General features: G+C 49.3%; 1 protein-coding gene and 1 long non-coding RNA gene across 4 annotated transcripts in view; one reads left to right on the forward strand and one right to left on the reverse strand.

The window, feature by feature from the left end:
* The window catches only part of ZNF516 (zinc finger protein 516), a 124,282-nt gene extending 108,694 nt beyond the window's left edge, over positions 1-15,588 (reverse strand). The window contains exon 1 of one of the 3 annotated variants that reach the window (XM_071208592.1): positions 15,505-15,588. The gene's annotated coding sequence lies outside the window, so the exon portion shown is untranslated. Of the gene's footprint in view, positions 1-11,855; positions 11,952-12,156; positions 12,254-15,504 lie in introns of those variants that run through there. The other 2 variants (XM_058277907.1, XM_058277908.2) reach the window with 2 other exon arrangements.
* A 640-nt stretch (positions 15,589-16,228) lies between these two features.
* Positions 16,229-21,340, forward strand: part of LOC101443582 (uncharacterized) — a 36,110-nt gene continuing 30,998 nt past the window's right edge. Inside the window, exon 1 of the long non-coding RNA XR_011646013.1 lies at positions 16,229-16,310. This is a non-coding gene — a long non-coding RNA (uncharacterized lncRNA). The remainder of the gene's footprint in view (positions 16,311-21,340) is intronic.

A 21,340-nucleotide genomic window follows, 5' to 3' on the forward strand; every position in this document is an offset into this window, starting at 1 on the left:
GTGGCTATTACTAAGTTACTAAAACAATCTGGGGTTCAAAAATCCAGTCATGTGTTATCTGCAGAGAATTCTTCAACCAGTTACTCCCTTTTATAACATTAAAGGAAAAGTGCTGCATCTTCATACCATTTTGTCAACTTCTACGTATCTTATTTTTTTTAATATGTGTCTCCATCTTAAAAAGAAGTTCCAGTGTCTATCTTTATCCCATTATGTAAGAGAAATAAAGAGGCAGAAAGACACTGGGTAGCAGTTGTCAATATATAATTCCAGCAAAATAATTGAATTGTGAGGCTTGACAGTAATTCCCTGGAATAAGGACATTGAGTTTAACTCAATGCCAGCAAAGGGACGCCTACAGAAGAATCAAAGTCAACATCAAGTGGTCACAAGGAAACAAACTATGCTTGTTCTGAGCTACTCGAATTCCTTCCATTTAAAATAGGACACGGTCCATATTCTTGGCTCCAACTTATCAGAGTGACCACCAAATGAATATGAAAGAATCTCTGCCCTATTAAATTTAGGTCTAAAGTGCTGCGTCTGTTTCCACTACCCTCCAAAACCAGTCATGGTTTGCCCAAGAAAGAGATGTTTTACTCAGAATACTTTAAATTATTATGATACAGACGTGCCATCTGACTAGCACATCTTAAGGCAACTGAGTAACCATACAGTACAGGGCAGGGTAGAAAGAGGTGGAGCTCCTGAGTCCCCCAGACACATGGCAACAGGGGTGACCACTATCAGGGGCCTAAGTCAGTCTTTAAGATAAGGACCCAGGGGTGAAATCTAGCTCACCGAGACACATGCGGACTTGCAAAACTCTCAAAGGAATCTTGGACCCATACTCAAACAAATGGTGATACTAATATTGAATATCCACATTTTTCCTTAAAGCAAAAAGATTCCCTTGCCTAAATCTGCATGTGTCAGACACTATTTTGCAGTGCCCACTGAGATGGAAAGAAGAGCCCGTTTCATGCTGGCTGGACAATTTGGACTTCACTCTTCCACCCAATGCTGGGAGATCTTATTCTGTAAGTCTGGTAAGTGCTCTTAACATTGATACTGCAATTCCACAAACTAGTCAACAGAACTCTCGTCTGTGTCAATGCCATTTTACCTCTCAAAAGAAGCTTTTCAGTCACCGATCCAGGAAGATGTGGACTTGACCTTCATTCAAAAAGATAAACTTGCTGATCAGAAAGTCTGGATTTGCAAGCAGGAATAACAGGTAAGCCAAAGTGCCATTTCAAAGATCGCCACCCAGCCTCAGGAGGCGCAGCAAGTGACTGCGCTTGCCTTGAAACCGTGCCAAAGGGCAACCAAAATAAATTCACCAAACTGAACAGCTGTCTGAGACACATGGGGGTGAAGGCTAGATCAGATCCAGCCCCTAAAACTACAGCAAGTGTGTACACCTACCTTGGGCACCTAATTAGAAATATACCAACAAAATGTGATCCTGAGGCTATTTTGTACTCGTAAAATGTTTCCCTTATCCTTTTCCATTTCATTTCCCTTCCAAACTGCCCCTACAGTGCTATAAAATGGTCCCTTGTGACGTCCTGGAGGGCAGGACCCTTCATAAGTCCCTCTTTATATCTCCCTGTATTTCCTAAGAGCCCAGGAACAACGTACAAATAATACTCAGAGAATACTGTTGAGATGAAGGGCTGAAAATTCATTGCACTGCACTGAGCTCCCATCCCCTGAAAAGAAGTATGCTCATAAAGGAATTGCATCTGCTTTGAGTTGGCGGCTTCAATTCTTTGGAGAGAGCTTTCCTGCAGCATTATCACCCATTTTGGAAAAAAATAAAAGCCTTTATATTTACTATTATTTTTCAAATGGTTTACTAAAAAGGACTGATGACATACAACTTGTTTCAGACCCACTGTGAGGAGAAGGAAGAAAATCTTAAGTCTGCTTTTCCACAACAGATCATCCCCCTAAGCTCGATCCCCAAACACGCATTTTCATCAACTTGGCTTCCGCGCTGAACGCGGGCTGAGTTCTGACTGCATTTCAAATCGCCAGGACCTGGGAGAAGAAATAAGACAGCGCGAAGTCATCGGTAAAGAACGTGGGAAGGCTGCTGTTAAATTCAGAACCGGGGCAAATGCTCTTCCTCAACACAGAGAGCTGCTGGCGGGTACCCGCCTTCAGAACAACGATTCGCAAACGAGCTATTTAACTCCACCCAGGGTTTTCACTCCAGATATACACCTTAAGCCCAAACAAAGTCAAGGGTTTCTAGATGTTGCAAGTTTGCTTTTTAAATTATTGTGACTGTAGAAGTTAAAATGTTGCAAATTATGATAAAACAGCTTTAAGTATAAATATATAAATAATATCAATAATCGCTACCTAATGGAAATACAATCTCATCTCTGCTCTAAAAAATAAACAAACCATTGAGATTACCATTAGTTGAAGATGGAGAATATATACACATCCATAACCCAACACTTTTACAAAAGCAGCAAAGTGTTTTTAGTAGCAAAGTTGCACAGAAGTCAACATCCATTTCAACATGAAAAATGACCACAAACGTCCCTCAGTCTGCGAATAATGCCCTTGTCACATAAGAATTTTAAGAGTCCAGGTACCTTTCAAATGCCTCAGGAAAAGGGGCCCTCGGTGGCGGTCAGGGTGGAGGGCAGCAGAAGTACAGGTGAAGTACAGCACACCCATCACGACAGGGGAGACAGCCTCTCAGTGGAAGACGATGCCAACAGAAACTACTGAGGTGGGAAGTGAATGTGGCTCAACTGACAGAGCGTCCGCCTACCACATGGGAGGCCCAGGTTCAAACCCCGGGTCTCCTGACCCGTGTGGGGCTGGCCCATGCGCAGTGCTGATGCGCGCAAGGAGTGCCCTGCCACGCAGGGGTGTCCCCCACATAGGGGAGCCCCACGCGCAAGGAGTGCACCCCGTAAGGAGAGCCGCCCAGCGTGAAAGAAAGGGCAGCCTGCCCAGGAATGGTGCCTCACACACAGAGAGCTGACACAGCAAGATGAGGCGACAAATAGAGACACAGATTCCCGGTGCTGCCGAGAATGCAAGCGGATACAGAAGAACACACAGCAGGGAGACACAAGAAAGCAGACAACGGGGGCGGGTAGGGGGTAGGTAGGGAAAGGGGAAGAGAAATAAAATCTTAAAAAAAAAAAAACTACTGAGGAAAAACATGAATGCGCCACCCGCATTTTTCGTCCTGCTTTCTAGAATGCTCAGGGTAAGCTGCTAACAAGGTGCCCGTGGCCTTGCGGCCGTCCTCCTCTCATCCCGTTTACAGGTGGCACAACGAGGACCCAGAGGATCCACCACGGGCCCTCAGCCGCGCAGGGAGCACACGCTGGATTCCACGCACAGGTCCGCGCCGCCACACCGAAACTCCTTTCCAGGTACCCGTGAAGCCAGAATTAGGCAACGCGATGATTAGGGCCCTACCAGAGGGTGAGGCTGGGGGCAGGAGGCCCGGGACTCCTGCTTCCAAGAGCAGGCGGGGGCTCGCCCGGGCTACGCACAACGCAGCCCAGGCCCCGTCCCCTGCTGGGGTCCAGGGCAAGGCAAGGTAGAAAATACCTCCATGACCTTTCTTATGTCATTTACGTGTTTTGACACTTTAGATTCACTGGGTTAAACAAACTGCCTTGTCAGAATTCAGTTTATCTGTTTCTTTTTACCTTTATTATGTAACTTAGAAAATTTTAAATTATCAACGCGGCTTCCAATATTGGAGAGCAGTAGCAAACCAGAGCCTGTGTGGGCCAAACCCTCCCGCCCTCTGTTTTTTGTACAACCTGCAAGTTAAAAAAGGGTTTTACATCCTTGAATATTAAAAAAAAAAATCAAAAGCATACTATTTTGTGGCTCATGAAATTCAATGAAATTCAGATCTCACTATCCACGAATAAAGTTTTATTGGAACACAGCCACTTGTCCACATGCCACCTCCAGCAGCTTTTACACCCCGATAACAGAGCGGGTGGTTACCAGGGATGTGGGGCCCGGCCAGCTAGAAGTATTTACCATGAGGTCCTTAGAGGAAAAGTCGGCCGACCCCTGCCCATACCTGGGATGCTTTTTACCCAATAACAAATGATACTTAAAATCGTGTAGCTATTCCAATTAATATGCCAATTCAGTGCAAGCCTCTGCAATTCTTAAATGACGTTGGTCATGACATATGAGAAATTTCTAGAAGGGCTAGCAAAATTACTTGGCATCCAGGTTCAGGTAAATAATGTTAATGTACCCGGTGCTGCCTTTTTAGACGAGGAAAAATCGCTCTCAATGGGGCGCCTTAATTTACTGTTTTCTCCTCTTCAGAGAAAACCTGGAGTTTGCGCACGTTGTGAACGCAGAGGCGGACGTTTTCTCAGCAGCTCTTGCACAATGCAAGAAGAAACAACTCACTGCACCCTGGCCCAGCTCCCAATTTCACAGGAGCAGGCGCAGGAAAGCGAGACTCCTCCAGGGCTGGTCAGTCACCTGCCGGCGTCCATCCGCAGGGGGCAGGACGCAGACCCGCCCGGGGGAGCCACCCCGGGGGGGAGACCCGCAGGGCCTGGCTCTCAGCTGCCCCAGGACGCCGGGAGCAGAGGGCCCGCCCGGCACACCAGTCCCTCGGACACCCCTGCCTCGCCTGGGCCCGCGCCTGTCACCGCCCACCCCGCGGGAAGGGCTGAGGCGCCTGCGCGTCACCTATGTGGCTGAAAGCACGGGGACAGGCCAGCAGCCTGCCCAAACGCCCATCCCCTCAGATTCCTTGGGGACTTTTTCTTGTAGGACATGCTTGCCATTTACTCATTTATTGAAAAAAAAAAAAAAAAACTGATGTTAGACCAGACACAAAAGGGCAAGTATTATATGCTCCCACTTACACAAAATACCTTGAATAAGCAAATCTGTAGAGATGGAAAGTAGGTGAGAGGTGACCGTGGCTGGGGGGAGGGAGAATGTGGAGTCACTGCCTAATGGGGACAGAGTGTCCGTTTGGGGGTCAAATACTTCGGGGAACTGATGGTGGTGATGGTAGCACGATATCGTGACTGCCATCATGCCACTGAATTTTACCCTTAAAAATGGTTACGATGGCAAATTAATTCATGGACTCCACCCTGTATGCCCTTTTGTGAGAGAGCATTTTTTTTCTAAAGTTAAAACCCATAATCTTTGATCAACCTAGAGAATAACTGATAAGCCAACCTTCCTGTAAAACCATTAACAGAGTCTGCTTTTCTGTCACCAGGGTAATTTACTGGGGCTAATTTTAATCCTACCACTAAATCCCGTGATTTACTAATTCCCGTGACGTTCACACAGAACTGTCCCCCAAGTTCACGTCACTAGTGAGCAGCTGCACGAGGCACTCACCTGTATTCCAACCACTACGCTGTTTGAGTTGGTTGTAAGAATCTTCCTTCTACTCTGTCTTTAAAAAAGACTATTTTTGAAATAAGGAAGCCTCTTTAGCACCTGGGGTATGCTGTACTCACCGCAATAACACTAATTAAATTGTACTTGGAGTTACTCAAAAGGGACAAATTATCATCATTATGCGAATGGTCACACCAAAGACATGAAAGCTTTGATATGATTAATCTAAATCTGGTGGGACTATGATTATCAATGTGAATGATGATATTTTCTCAAACTGGCATAAAAACATTCTCTTCGTGTCACTGATAATGTCAATATAAATTATGCACCACCAAAGACAGGCTCCCTCTCGGCACCCAGGCCCACCAGGTCCACACAGGCTTTTGTTTGGGGCACACACATGAATGAGAATAAATTTGTTTACTTCTCTCCTTAACAGAGGAAAAACAATATGATTAAAGCTAATGAGACTGATTCAACAAGAGAGGTATCTGGAGACATATTCGCCTTTGTGGCAACTGCACAGCCATTCAGGAGGTTAAAAATGGAGGAGAAAGCATCAGTGATGTTCTATATTAAAAAAATTCCTGAGACATGGCATAAGAAGCCGTCCTTGTGAATTAAATAAATACAGGTCTGTCCAAACATTTGAAGCCTGCATGTATAAACCAAACAAATCCTTAAAGCATCACAGCTCTGCCTGCAGATAATTCAAGACTAGCATGACAAAAGTTTAGGGAAACCATGAGGCAGGATTGCCCATCTGTTCATTCATTCATCCATTTATTGAAAAAACAAAACAGTTAAGCCTATAAAGGAAAATAAAAACCAACTTTTTTTTTTAGATCATGGTTAAAATCACAGGAATGATCAGGAATGAAAAACCAAGAGAACTTTCTGGTCAGGCCAACCCCCTACCTTGTCTACAACCATCAGAAGTTGTAACTATCCTCAACCAACTCAGCGAAGATTCAGTCGCCCTGAATAAACAAAATCGCAAAAACTAGCTCAGGGAAAAAAGTGAACCTTGCTAACTACCCTTTATGGCAACTGAATGACAAACTGCGAAAGCCCAAACTGCTCCTCTGCGCAGCTTTCAAAGCACCGTTTAACTGTACCAGATTTCAAAGAACATTCTCAGATGCTGAAATAAATCAGTGCCTAACTGCAGCTCCCAGCCAGCTCATGCAATATAGGTTAACTAGTTCCATATGGCAAAGATGGACACATGTTGGCCTTTTCTGAAACAAAGAACACAAAACTTCCTAAACAAATGTCTCTTACTTTCACACGGTAAGAACTGCAGATTAGATGGCTTTTTAAGTGCTTAAAAATATATATATATATGATGGAAAAATATTTAAATCCTTAGGCATTAAGAAAAAAAAGGTCAAATTTTTAACAGAGAACTCGAATTTTCCAGTCTCCCTTTAACCATATCCTGAAAGCTAACACCACATGCTAGCCTCTGTCTACCCTCTTCTAAATAAGAAAAAAAATAACAGGACAGCTGTATCCAGGAGCCGGAGCTGACGTCAGCAATTCCCTGCGGTGCAAGGAACAGGGAGAGACCAATCTACCTGCTTTTGAAGGATAGAACGCCAGCGTAATTGATCTCGAAAATAACAAAATATATTTACTATCTCATCCTCTTTTCACCCATCAGTCGAGGAACCGTATTATTTTCACAATAATATGTATCTCTTGAAGTAGTTTTTGAGAACATAATGGCTTGATGAAATTCCTGACACCGCCCCCCTAAACAAAAAAAAGGCAGAGAGAAAGGAAATGTACCAGAATAAACAGTTATTTGAAATATACGGTGTAATTTATCAAAATCTGACAAGATTGGTTTTTAAATGACTTATTTTTTGCTGTACTCCTGTGTATTGTTTTACTCATTACATATATTTACATATGTGCTTTCTAAAAACCATTGCATTTACAATTATTCACACTTCCTAATTTTCAGTACCATCTGAACTGAAACTCAAATGCCAAATCTTTTTTAGAAAACCACTTTTAAGGAATGTTGGGAGCTACAAAATTACATTTCTTTATGATCTGAATGTATGCTGCTGGAAAACATTTCCTTCTAGATGCAAATATGACAGCTCTGGCTTTGGAAAGAAAAGCTTCAGCTGTTCAAATCACGTGCAGCCAGATGCAGGGATAAAGAACACATAAAATGGACAGTTACAACTGCTAATTTTTCCCAGTCCCTCTAAAATATGCTTGGGGGAGTGGGTGTAGCTCAGTGGTTGAGCGCCTGCTTCCCATGTACAAGGTCTCGGGCTCAAGGCCCGATACCTCCAAAAAAGAAAAAGAAAAAAAAGTTTGATATGCCTAACATCACACAAATTTAAAATATGAGTGATGTATTTATCACCCCTATAAGTACAACCTCCCTATAGCTATCTAAGTGACACCCCCAAAATAGTCCTCTGTTGAAGGAAACTAATTTTAAAAGGTTTTTAAAAGAACTTGATCAGACATTTTAAATTCAGAATTTTGTCTTTAGTCTTCCCATAAGGGTAATTTTATTAATAATTTTTTTCAAACTGCTTGATGAGATTCCTTTCTTAAAATGAGCTGGTGACAACTTGCCAATATTCCTGAAAATGTCAAGATCCTCACAGTGGGCGCCCCCTGACAAAGGACCCCCACTCCCCCTTTATAAATCACCCCGCACACTTTACCCTCCCGGGAAGAACTGGTGGTCATCTAACCTCCCGAGGGCAGAGGTCACGCCATCGACACCAACCTGCCTGGGAACCGCCTCCGTCCACCCCCCCCAGCCCTCACCTGCTCCCAGGCAGGGCTGAGCCAGAGCCCGATTCGGAAAAGCCCCTGAATATATCTGAACCCTTAACTGGCTGCTGCCACTATACTTCTGACCACTTGGGTGGCAAGGTCGGGGGAGAGGACACGAGCCGGAGGAGACGGGGTGAAGAGGGAGATGAGGGTGACGGTCAGACCGGTGGCTCCTGCCCCCAGATGAGCCAAAGCTCCAAGAGCCAAACAACTGCTGCTACCAAGCCCGTGCGTGGTCTGCACGGCAGCTCCTGCCTGTCGACGGCCCCTACTCTCTGCTCCCGAGGGTCTCTACAGAACCGGGGCCCTCCTGAAGGCACGAAGCCGCAGCCAAGCCACCTAATTAGGCTTCAGAGCAAATTCACATGCTGACTCTGCAATTCACTTGAAAAATGCAAATCCAAAGGAGATCTAGTTTCCTAACAGCAGAGAAGGGTCACTCCCAAGGCCATGGGAGAAAAAGACCGTACAAAAATCATTCTTTCACGGAAGACGCTGTCGATTCTGGAGAGAAGGTCAACGGCATCAAGTGGTAAGCAAGCCAAGAGAAGGCCTCTTTGAAAATAATAATAATGACAGGGGGCTGGGGGAGAAGTACTTTGGCTAGTAGTATTATTTTGTGGATGCTCTTTCATCATTAGTTAAAAATGTTTCACAACAATGCCAGGTATTGGTGGTAGGGTGAGGTATGAGAGCCCTGTCTTATGTTAGGTATGTTTTGCAGGTTTGCAGCTATTCCTACACACTTACTGTTTATGTATGTTCATGTACGAGTGATGTACTTCAATAAATTTAAAAAAAGAGAGAGAAGGCCTAAAATTTTGCTGGATGCTAGCTGAGCAACACACAAGGACAGCTCAGGTGCACTGACAAGGTCAGTCGCACGTGCAGTGTGTCCTGAGGCTGGGATACAGACCCACTGCACTTTGGCTACATTCAGCAGGATGAAAGTTAATTAAGTTTTTCCCACAGCTCCTAGAACTTTTGAGGGAGAGGGGTCAGGGCTGCAAAGAGATACATGTTTGAAAGAACTACCTGATTGTGTTGTAACCGCTTTATCCAAGCCCTGAAATGTGTCAACATTTACAGCATGCACAATGTCTGCTTGTGATAAAAGAATGTTGCTTATAAGTTCAAATATTTATAACACAGATATTTAATCAAAAATTTTCAATTCTTTCTGCTGTTTTCCATTACTTATGTTTAATCCAAGTCTATCATTGAAAAAGTTTAGATGTCTCCAGTTAAATTTGGCTACTAAAAACCAATGAGAAAATGGATATTTGTTTCACTTAACAGTTTTGGTTTATTCACTCAGAAATCGAGTTTCACTGTAAGCAAAATACCACTTTTAGCTAGATAATTAATACATGCCCTTTTCCCCATTTTAAAAATGAAAAAAAAAACAAAAACAAAATAGAAATAGTATAATGTCTCGAAAATGTCCACAAGTATTTAATAGACATACACACGTTCAGACAAGCTGAACTCTGCCAGCTTGGATTTCAGCTCCCTGTAGCTATGGCACTAAGGGACGGTGGAGCTCAAGTTCTAAACACAGGCACCAGTTTTCAGCCACTCCCACGGAATTCTTTTCAAAAGATTCATTCTGGTAAATTATGAATAAAACCAATAAGTATCCCGGGAAATGAATAAATAAAAGTCCACAATGGCCCAATAAGTGAGGACTGGTTTTTCAAGAACAATCATGACTAAACTCTGTGAACTTCATAGGTCCTATCATTGTTTGTCCCCAGTTGTTAAGATTAGAAACCATATGTTTGAACATACCTCATTTCCAAGTATCCTTTGAAGAAGTCTCTTCTTTTTCACATAATTGTTGCTAACCTTAATGCCTATAGCCAATGCTTCACTTAGAAAACTCAAATATCTCCATGGAGGTGCAAATAAATGAAGTTATTTGATGAATTCATGAAAGTGGAGACACAGTGTTCTTAGCAATGTCATCTGTTTTCCAAAACATCGCTCATTCTATTCGCTCAATTTTGGTCTGCGGGACAACATCCCATCCAGGCAGAAAACGGGCTTCCAGAGACACAGGAAATTGTCGTGTCTCAGTAAGCAGTCAGTCACTTCAAAGGTCCTTCCCAAACAACCCTGGGATGCGCCAGTCCTCAGGGATTACAACATTAGCAACACGGCCCGAAGTTAAAGTTCTGGAGCCAGTATGTTTCATTGTATTAAGCAAAGTAGAAAGATTAAGCTGATGAACAAAAGCCTTTGGAAATTAAAACAAGCAAACTCTCCACTGTTGGATACAGAACATACTGAAGAAGCTACTTCTGACTTCTGCTTAGTATCAGAGGTTCACATTCCTCCTGCTAGGTTTGATCACAAGCCCACTGAAAAGACCATTTCTTTAAAATGTTAACGTGCTCTGAATGTATCAGTGCATTCAAATGAGCAAATTCAAGAAAACAAAGTCTCACTAGTCAACAAAGAAAAATAGTAAATATGACACATTGGTTAAATAGCTTACATCCAAAATCTTACTGGATGACCAAAATACTGGTGATTCTTACACTCAAGTGGCTGGCACAGGCTCGTTTTCTGGCAGAGCCCATTCAAGATGGCTATGGCTTGTGAAACCAAAGATGCTCTCCTCCAGTAACCCAGCTCTCAGCCCGTGGCCCTGCAGGTGGAGCGCCACTGGCAGCACTCTTCAATTCTGCTGGGGGAGGGGGCACAACTCTCCCAGCCATGCCCCATAACTGGCCAGTGGGCTTTCTAATTCCAGCCAGTAAGTGTAAATATAAATAACACAGCTATTTTGACTTCACTATCAAGGAATGTAAGGCAAAATGAAGCAGGAACAAACAAATGATAAAATGAGCTTCCCCTTAAACAGGGCAACAGAGTATCATATCAAATATCAAGAATGTCTCCTACTTTAAAGTAATACTTACATTCCTAAACCAAAATACTCCAATCAGATTAACAGAGTCGTTTAAAAAATAATCTGGCAAGCTTCTGTTGGAGGAACACCGACCCTTGCCTCCACTGGGGTCAATGTTTTTAATAGTATTTATTACACAGCCACATGGAGAACGTACATCTACAAATTTTTCAAATCATCTTTAATCAGGATTTGGGACTTAATGGCAGATTCATGGAAGAAATGCCTTTCTGCTTTACTTTTAATTAAGAAAAATCATCTCGAATAAAGTTCATTTCACGACGACGTAAAACATTTTCAAAGTAGCCCTGGGCCTGTAATTCCCAGCACCTAAGTGGTTAAATCAGTACAGTGAGTCCAGGAAAAGAGGGTGCAAGCACCATTCTCTGTCCTTTGTTACGCAGTGAATACTCTTTTAATGCTCTACCCACGCCCGGAAATACATCTGTGTTTCTAGAAACAGTTCAGATATTATATTTTGGCCTCCTTATGGGCGAAAGATCTGTTAGGTTGCAAAAACACAACACAGAAATCCAAACCCCAGCAGCCCTTCGCCAAGGTGCCCGGAAGGTAAAGTGCCACACAATAAACTCCGGCCCCCCAAATTCCCACCGAGTGCCCCAACCGCAATCAGGTGTGAAGACTTACGTAATCACCTTCGGGGGACACGCCTTTGCTGCCACCCCATCTCCGCAGGAACAAAGTGAAGTTTAAAATAGAAAGCAATTACCTGGCCCACCGCTGCGCTTCAGCCGGGGGACTCGGGGGTCCACGCCAGGGCCGTCCGCGCTCGCAGACCCCGCGCAGACCCGGCCCGGGCCCTCCCCCACCCTGGTCCGGACCCTGCGCTCCGCGGGCCGCTCCCCCCACCCCCCGGGTCCGCTCCGCCCCCCCACTTCCCCTCCTCCGGCCCCCTCCCCCTCCCTCCCCCGTCGCCCCCCCACCTTCTCTTCGCCCAGGCCGCCCCCCCCCGGGCCCCTCTCCCCTCCCCGCGGTCCCCCACCGCCCTGCCCCCCCGGCCCCGCACGGACCCCCGCCTTTGTTACGGTGCGAAGTTGCGCGGTGCGGGTCCCCTGCGCTCTTTCACTTCTTGGGTTACAGTGCAGGCGGTGACGTCCGCCCAGCACGGCGGGGGCGGGCGGCGCAGGGGCGGGGGACACCGCGCGTAAGTGCGACGAGGCCCTCCCCCCGCGCGTCCCCGCCCCGTTCCCGCCTCCAGCCCGGAGCCCGCCCCCGGAGCCCAGCAACAAGCGGCCCCCGCCGCCGCGGCCCGGGGCCCGCAGGTAACCCCCCCCCGGGGGGCCCCCAGCACCCGGATCGCCCCCCCCCCGCCGCAGCGCCCCGGGACGCCGCAGCTCCCAGCTACCAAAATAGGAATGATTTCATCCCGCACCGCCCACCCGCGGCTGCCGGGTCCTGGTTCCCGGGAGCTCACCGAGAGCCGGCAGCGCGGGGCGCCCGGGGGGCTGCGAGGCGGCCGGGCTCGGAGGGGGGCGGGGATGCGCGAGTGCGCGGCGCGGGGGGGCGCCCCGGGCCCGGGCCCCCTTCGTCTTTGGAGGAAGGTGAGTCCGGGGCTGCGCGTGGCCCTGAGGGCACTCTGGGGCGGGGGTCTCAGGCCCCCCGGGGAGGGCGCACCGGTCCCTAACTCACCTAGAGCGTCTGCCCCCCCGAGACAAGGAGCACGTCGGGCCCCGGAGCCCCAGGGCGCGGGGGTCTCCAGCCAGCCCGGCCCAGCGCCGCCGCTTCCACCCGCTCCCCGGAGCGCATCGCGCCCCCGCGCACCCCCCAATGCCAGCACTGTAGTAAAGTTGGTGGCGAAGCAAGGCAGGCGACAGCGTGGGGCGCCCGGGGCACGTCCCGGCGTGAACGTGCCCATTGTGCCGTAGAAAGGACCACGACCCGCGGCCCGCGGGAGTCGGGTGGCCCGCAGAACTTTTCTTTTGAACTGGGCATGAGCATTTCACATTCCAGAACTCGCCCTCTACTGAACGGCACCGTCCAGCGAGAACCTCAGATGTGAGCTTTGGAGATCCACGTGGCCCTGGCGCGTGGGGGCCCCTCCGCCAGGCTCGCGGGCGGCCGGGCGGGGACGGAGGCGTCCCGTCCACGTCCCCATTTCCTGGGAAGCCGCATCCCTCGCTCCCCCGCGCCGCCCCGGCTGCGGGTTCGCGGGCAGCTGGGCGCGCCTCCCCGCGCGTCCTCCCCGGGCGGGCCCCCTGGCCGGCGGCCGCGGAAAGGGGCCGAGCGTGTCCACGTCCACGCCCCACATCTGTGTCAATCCGGGAGCCTCCGCCGATGGCGCGGGTCTGATCGGATTGAGCCGTGTGGAGACGCAGGGGCGCGCGCGCGCGCACCCCCCAAATTACCTCCGAGAGGGAGCAGAAAGCTGCGGATTGGCCAGCAGAGCCGCCACTCACACCCAGGGGGCAGGGAGACGCCGGCACCGAGAGTTTGCGAGCCTGCTGCTTTTTTCTTTTTTCTTTTTTTTCCCACCGTTTAATTTAATGGTAAAATAAGAGCAGAGCTCTGAAAGTTAGCCATCGGCGCGGCAAGAGTTCGCTGCTTTAACGAGATGGGCGTCGGACGGTGTCCATTTAACTATATTTTCTTTCACAATGGATGGAAAGGGAAGTTAGCCATCGGGCTGGGGGCGGAGGGTGAGGAGGAGGGGTGGGCGGGGAGGTGGACAGGGCGGTGGAGACTCGTTCTCAGCCCCGAAAGGGACTGTAGCCTCTCACTGATCTCCAGATTTTAAAAATGTTTTTCACAGGTCAGATTATAAGAAACGCCCGTCTCTAATTGATGAACTCATTCTTTTAATTTCATTATTTAATCATGCGCCAGCCGTCGTGTTTCCTTAAGAAAGAAGTGACCTATTTTTGGCTGGAGATAAACGATCATGTTAACAGATGTTAATCTTGTAATCTGTTTTTCCTGTAAGCACTTTACATACCCGGGTTTCAGACCTGAAAAAATAACCCCTTTTCCAAAAAGACTTGACGTCACAATTCACTCCCTTAAAATCACGCCCTTCCCCTTTCTTTTCCCCCTGCAAGGATTTCAAAGACCTTAAACCTTTTTCACTTTGTAAATGCTGATTTGTTCTGCCTCAACTCCCACGGGCTTTTATTTGCATTTCAAATTCCACAGGTTACACCAGTCGCCTTTTCAGACAATGTAAACCAACAATAAAGCAGCAAATGGCTTTTTGTGCGTCCGGATTAAATAAAGCCCAGAATGAATATAGTTAAGAAGAGGGCTGCGCAAATTGATCTTTGCACATCCCGAGGCCCGCAGTGCAACGCGACCCGGGGCACATCCCCCGGAAGATGCTTGGCTGCTGCGGGAGCTGATTAGCGCGGACAGTCAAGGGGCTGACTTACAGACCCACACTTTTCGGTGAAAAGCTCGGGTGTCTCCAGTCCTGATGGCAGAGGTGCGCCGGGCTCCCCGCGAACAAGGGCTGGCTGTCACTGCTCGCCAGCCCTCCCTCGCACACCGCTGGCGTAAAGACCCCACTCGGTTGGCTTTTACCCAACTTGCTCCTACAAAGTTTCTTTAAGCCTCGACGAGGCGGTTTCATCTCCACAATGACCGTAACTATTTAGCAGATGACTTCGCTCTGGAAATGGCAGAGGAGGCAGCTCTCTCCCCCGCCCCCCGCCCCCAACACACACCCCGTCCCCCGCTGCACACCTCCCTTATACACCCGCGTGCACCCCCACGCACACCCCGGGCCCATCCAAGCTGTTCATCTTGGAGGAGCCTCTGCCACCCAGACCCCTCTCTCCACCCCCTCTTGGGCACTGCCCCCACCTCCACCCCGCTGCCCCAACTTCCCTTGAAAGAAATTTCACTTCTTCAATGTGAGTCACTTAGGGGCTCCCAGCGGCGCGGCCCGCAGCCGGGGAGGGGGCAGTACGGTGCGGGGGGGTAAAGATAAGCCCCTCCCCCCGGCAAAGCCACCCCCCCAGTCGCCCCCGGCAGCCCGAGCCCTAGTGCCCAGGGCGGCTCGGCCCGCGGCCCCCGCACCCACCTCCAGCAGGCCGAGGGCTTACTTTAAAGTAAGGCAATTTGCTCTTTGTCTCCTACGGAGGAGGCTCGCCCCCGCGCCCCCGCGCCCCCGCCGCCCGCGCCGCCTCCGACGAGGTGTACAAAGCCCCAGCCCCCCGGCGCCCGGCGCCGGCCCCACCCCGCCCCTCCACTGCGGTAAAAGCCACCGCCGCGTCCCCCACCGCCCAAACTTCCAGCTGCCCGAGGCCGGGGACTGCGGCGCAGGCCAGCCTGGACCAGCAAAGGCCAAGTTCCCCTCGCGCTCCGGAGCCCCTCCCCGGCGCCCCCGCACGCCGGCCCGCCGCGGCCGCCTGCCCCCGCCCTACCTTGGCAAAGGGAGGAGGGGGCTGGGGAGGACCCCGACCCCGGCGGAGCTGAAGGTGAGCGGCGCGCGGGAGGCGAGCGGGAGCGCCCTGCACCGCGCTGCCGGCGCCAGCTCCACTCGGGCGCGGGGGACGCGGGAGGGCGCGCGGAGGCCGGGCCCCGCGGGGTCCCCTCCCCGGGCCGCCCGCGCGCGCCCCGGACGCGGCCGCCTCGCGGGGACCCCGGCGGGGAGCTGGGGGCGGCGGCGGGGAGCGGGCGGCGCGGCCCCCGCGCGCGCGCCCGGGCCCGCGTCTTCCCCCAGCCGAGAAATGGTCTGCCCTGGATGAAATGCACACACTGTCACTATTGTCCCCGCGGCACAAAGTTCTCTCCACACTGCGGGAAAGTCGGAGGCGCGGTGGGACTCACGGCAGATCATTACGCCGCGAGGAGCACCGAGTCCGGACCCGCGCGGCCCTCGGCCCTCCCTTCTTTTCCACGACGAAGGCCGCGGTTCCCACGCACCCCGCCCCACGTGCGCGCGGGCCAGGAGCGCGGGGCCCGGCCTGGAGTGCGGCCGCCGTCTCCCCGGGCTGCGGGGCCGGGACCCGCGGTGGAGCGCTGACGGCTGGGTCCCACGCTGCAAGTCCCAGCCCGAGCTCAGAGCCCGGCCACGCCGCGACCCCGCCACGGCCGTGCCGCCCGCGGCCGCTGGAGAAGGCCGGCGGTGGCTGCGCGGGCTCTGCCCTTTTCTCCTTGGAAAGTTGGGCTCCTCTTCCTGATTACAGCAACTCGCTCTCTGCACCCGGAGACTCCCGGTCGGCCAGAGGTAGCTGCCCGCGGCAGGGGCTGCGCCCCGAGGTCCTCGCTTCCCTCCCGCGGGCTTTCCCGGGCGTGGGGGCGGGGGGGGCGGGGGCTGGGAGAGCGCGGGGCGCGCGGGCCTCCGGCGGGGTGACGTCGACCCGGGAGTAGCCGGCCTGGCGAGGGGAGCATCGTCCTCTCGGTGCACGGCCGGGCCGGCGCGCTCTCCCCTCCCCGAGCGGCCCGCAGCCGAGCGGGAGGCCGCCCGCGCCCGCCCCGCGCCGCCCCGCGCCGCCGCTCCTGCGCTGCCTTCCCGGGGCCATCCCGCGCTGACCTTGGCCGCGGGTGGAGGGCGCGAGGCAGGGCCCGGGCCCTGTGCCCGCGGGGACCGGGGTGCGGGCGGCGCGGGGCAGGGAGAGGCGGGCTGCGGACCCCGGGGGGAGCGCCGCGGCAGCCCCGCGCCCAAGCCTGCGTGACAGCGGCCGGCGGGCGTGTTGACGGCGGTTGACAATTGTTGCTCGCTCTAGCCTTGGTGCCTAAGCGGCTGCACTCCTGAGCCGTCACGTGCAAAAGTGCGCACAGCTCATGGCGGCACACGGTAGACTTGCACCAGTGAAGCGATCCTGCAGTCCCACTGGGTGCAGAGATGTAGACAGGAGAGTATTATTCCCTACGTAATACGTACCAGAGAGATCGGAAGGTGCGTGGCTGACACTGTCATTGTATTTTGGTAGTGTTCTGGAATAGATTGAGCTGCAGGTAAAAATCTACATTCATCTGCGTTCTTGGCACTCTTAATTCCCGTTTGTTGAAAATCAACAAGTTAGATCAACAAAGGGTGAGTAAACCTTCCAAACTCCTGGGCACAAAGCTGTCACGTTCTCAGCCCGGCTCAGGGTCCTTTCCGAAGATGCCCACGCGTGAATTGCCTCAGGGCAATGCCTGCTCTACGCATAATTCCGTGTTCTTAAATGCTTCCGGCTTCTGCACAGCTCTGTACTGCACCGTGATCTGAGAACTTGATCTGGCAGATGGGGAGAGTCTGGTGCCACCCAGAAAGGGGCAGCTTGAAGGCCACCTTCATGTTGTCACCGGTAAAAACCACATTCCTGGCCACCAAGAAGTGCCGGCGCCGATCGGGCCCAGAGTCATTCGCAGTACACTCTTAGTAGAGCTTTTTCCAGCTTATTCCAGAAGAAAAATAGTAAAACAGTAAAATAAAAGGAGGTTCTGTGTTGTTGCTATAACCGTATTTAGCATTGCCGAAACTCAGGACCGTTTAATATTTTCATACGTTTAAAGTCGACATTAAAGATTGAAGAGAGTGTTGCCGCATGGAATATAAACGTCTGAAACCCCCCAGGAGAGGTTCTCCTATTTTAAAGTTCTTTCCGTTAAATGACAATGTTTGGGTGGAAAAATGTCAGCGTTGTGAATCGTCGAACGCATATTTGGCTATTTATAATTTTATGCCAACAATAAGCCTGGTAAGTGAACTAGATGGAGAAGGAAATGCTTATTCTCCTTTGCTGTTGTCCAGGGAATTGTTTGTTCGGGTTGGAACTCTGCTCTCAAGCTAAGGAAAATGGCTCTTGGCTGGGCCGCTCTACGATGGCTTGTCTGCATGACTGTGGCTGCAGCATGATTGGTAGCTGTTTAGGGAAGATGGTTTCTTCAGCAGTGCCATTAAAGAAGAGCTAAGAATAAAAACCAAACAAATAAGCACCAACAAAAGGCCCTGTCTGAAAGCTAGAAGTGAAACTCACCGTGCTCTCCATGAAATTCAAGGCGAACTAAAAAATATTTATTAAATATGCATGCACAAAAATTTAAGTGCTGTGATCAGACAGTGCAGTGTGCTGCTGATTAGTAAATATTTAATGTTAATTCTATCTCTGTAAATTTATTAGGATTTTCTAAATCACCTCTGAGAAAGGAGAGTGATATTATGCACCCAAATCAGCTCTCTGAGCTGACTTAAATTTGCAGGATTTCAGGGTGGATGACAGATAAATTTGATTTAGATTGTCAACAAGTTTTCCTAGGGAAAGATTGTTTTAGGAACAGTAACAGCTACTGGATGACCTTTATATTGTTTGGTGTAGGGAAGCATTTCATGAATAAATGGAAGTTGGCTATTTATCTAACCAAAAGTATTACCCCAGTCCAAACTTGTGGTTCTTTCCTAAAACTTTTACCTTTTCACAGAACCTAAAAGCCCAGAGAATACACTGAATTTAGAATATGGACAAAGGAAACCAGCCCACCAGCCCAGGTGCACCAACATGGAATTTGGCATATGGAATCCCCCAGAGCAGATGATTTTATATATATATATAAATATGTATAATATGTATTATATATATATATTTATATATATATATATATTTTTTTTTTAAGTACCAGGGATTGAACCCAGGACTTGGTGCATGGGAAGCAGGTGCTCAACCACTGATCTATAGATGCTCCCCAAACGACTATATTTTAAGTGGAGTTTTCTATGAAATGGCTTCAGACTCCTTGAATCTGAAGTCAACTAACAGAATGCTTTAAATCCTGGTTTAGGATATTACCTCAGTTCTCATTCTTCAATTTTAATTTTATTGAGGGTGATGAAAATTTATCGGCGAAACAGGTCATAAACGTTTCTTTCAACACAAACACACAAACCCACCTCAGCCCTGCCCCCTGCCCAGATGCCCCCTGCTCACGTGAAGGTACCCTCCTAACAAGCATTTTTCTCTCGTGGAGTCTTTTGTCCACAGGACAGTTAGGGTCAGGCTGTGGCTGCATTTTAGACTTCGTTGTGGTTGAGGCAACGCTTTAGAGATCGATCCATCTCTCTGCTGTGTCAGAGTCGGTAGGTACCTTCTGCAGGTCACCTTACCTGGATCTTTAGTTAATTTAATAATCAGCAAGGATCACGTTTCAACTGTCTGTACCATGTATCCGTGTGTGTGACCTACAGAACGCCTGTCTCATGTTCCCTATGGCAGAAATCTTGAGAACTTTCCCACCAAATCAGCATTCTGAACAATCTGTCCCTTTTTCTACACTGTCCTTATTGCGACACAGATTTCCTTTTACTGATTTTTTTGCTGGGCCTATTTTTGGGGGTGGTAACAAAGATGGCATTAACAAATAGCAATTTCAGGTCACACAGTTACTGTAGATGCCCAGTGGAGAATGCGCTAGCAGTTCATGTTTTCTCACCATTTGCAGTTTTGGGTAACTACACCAGGACTTCACAGCAGGTAGAGGAACCTCAAATCTGTTCCTGATTTCAATTTAAATAAGAGTCTCTCGCAGCAGCTGGCTTCACAACAGTGATAAGAATTCCACAGATGTGGCTCATAACAGTTTTAAGACTAAAAGGAACTAGGCCACAGAGCAGAATTCATTTAAAGAAAGACAAATTCAGTAAGAATTCCTCTTTTGAAAGATTTCCCATGTTCAGGAAGGAAGGGCCCGTATTTCTCAGGACCTTGTGCTGTGTTAATTACTTAACAGCTCGACTGTGACCTCTTAGATCACACGTTCTCCCCTCAGCAAACCCACTGGCTTTCCCAGCCCCCAAATCTCATTATGTTTCACCATGCATAGCCGATTACATGTGCCTGTGTATGCAAACTTTTCTAACAGAACTGAAAATCAAATAAGGGAACCTGCAGTATCTTTTTCGCTGCGAGCAGGTTGGCTGCCCTTGTAATGAAACTGTGCGGGGAAGAAAAGCTGAGGCGGCTCTCAAGAACATCCACGCCCAGTTCAAAGGAAAGCGGAGGAGGCTAGACGGTGTCAGAAGCCGAGTAAGGACAGAGTGGTCAGTACATATAGCGGTGAAGAGTCATCACAACTAAGGGGTCAAGGCATTTTGTTGATGGGAAGGCTGGCTACAAGCTCACCTCCTTTTAAAAAGGTACAAAAATTATAAATAGAAAAACTTTACCAAATAAACTGATGGATGAGCAACAACAAAATCCTCCTACCCCAGTGCTCAAGAATGCTTCTTCTCGTCTCTAAATTAGCTCTTTAATTATCAGGCTGTCTGCTTCAAAGCCCACCTAATAAGTTCCAGAAGAAACATGATAGAAAGCCTCCTCCTTTCCCACTGGACACCAGGACAACGGTGACAACGTGCGGCACACCAAAGGTGGAATTTGATTTCAATGCTCTCTGGGGGTAGCGTTTTCAAAGCTTTTTTATGCTACTTCCAGAAAGAAAAAAAAAAAACTGGGGGTTTATATATCATGTGAAGGCCTGTAAAAAATCAGAAAAAAATAAAAATAAAAATCAATAAAAAGGAACAGAGAAACCGATACGTCAGGCAACTGTGAGGAGTCAATTGATGGGGCCAAGTACTAGGGATAACCCCAAAGAAAGCTCATCTTTCTGGGGACAGAATTCAGACCCACATCTGTGTTTAATTTGAGAATGGATGGAAGACTTTCAGTGCAACCCCAAAATGTTAGCAGCCTCCATCGCTGGGGGAAGGGCAAGACGGAGCTTTTGTCAAGGAACAAGTAGTTTGATGTCTAACAGGGTCAATGCGTCCTACAGCTTCTTCCTCTTTCGGGCACTTTTGCTTTTTATTGCAGCATTGTGGTATGGAGGGGAGTGGAAAATGTGGCGAAATAATATTAGACCACTGAGATATTTTACACACAGAATTTTAAAAACTATTGCATGTAGGTTTTCCTTCAAAGCACATAACAGGAGTCTATCAGAGTTTTAAATCCTAATTTGTCTTATCTGTGTCTCTGGTCATCCTCGTTCATCCACCTGTAGCACTAGAATCCAGGCCCGAGATTAAGTGCCTGTTTAAAAGGTAACATCTGTGTGGAGAAATTGCACCTCTCCTGCCTTGCAGGTGGGAATGTAGAAACGTCCAGCTGCTGTGGAAAACGGTTTGGCAGTTCCTCAAAAAGTTAAACATGAAAATTACCACATGCACCAGCAATTCCACTCCTGAGCGCACCCCAGGAGCTGAAAGGGGGGCCTGGAACCTGCCGTACCCCAGCTTTCAGAGCAGCGGTTTTCACAATGGCCCGAGGTAGAGAC

Source organism: Dasypus novemcinctus, chromosome 16, assembly GCF_030445035.2.
Source record: "Dasypus novemcinctus isolate mDasNov1 chromosome 16, mDasNov1.1.hap2, whole genome shotgun sequence".
Classification (NCBI taxonomy): domain Eukaryota; kingdom Metazoa; phylum Chordata; class Mammalia; order Cingulata; family Dasypodidae; genus Dasypus; species Dasypus novemcinctus.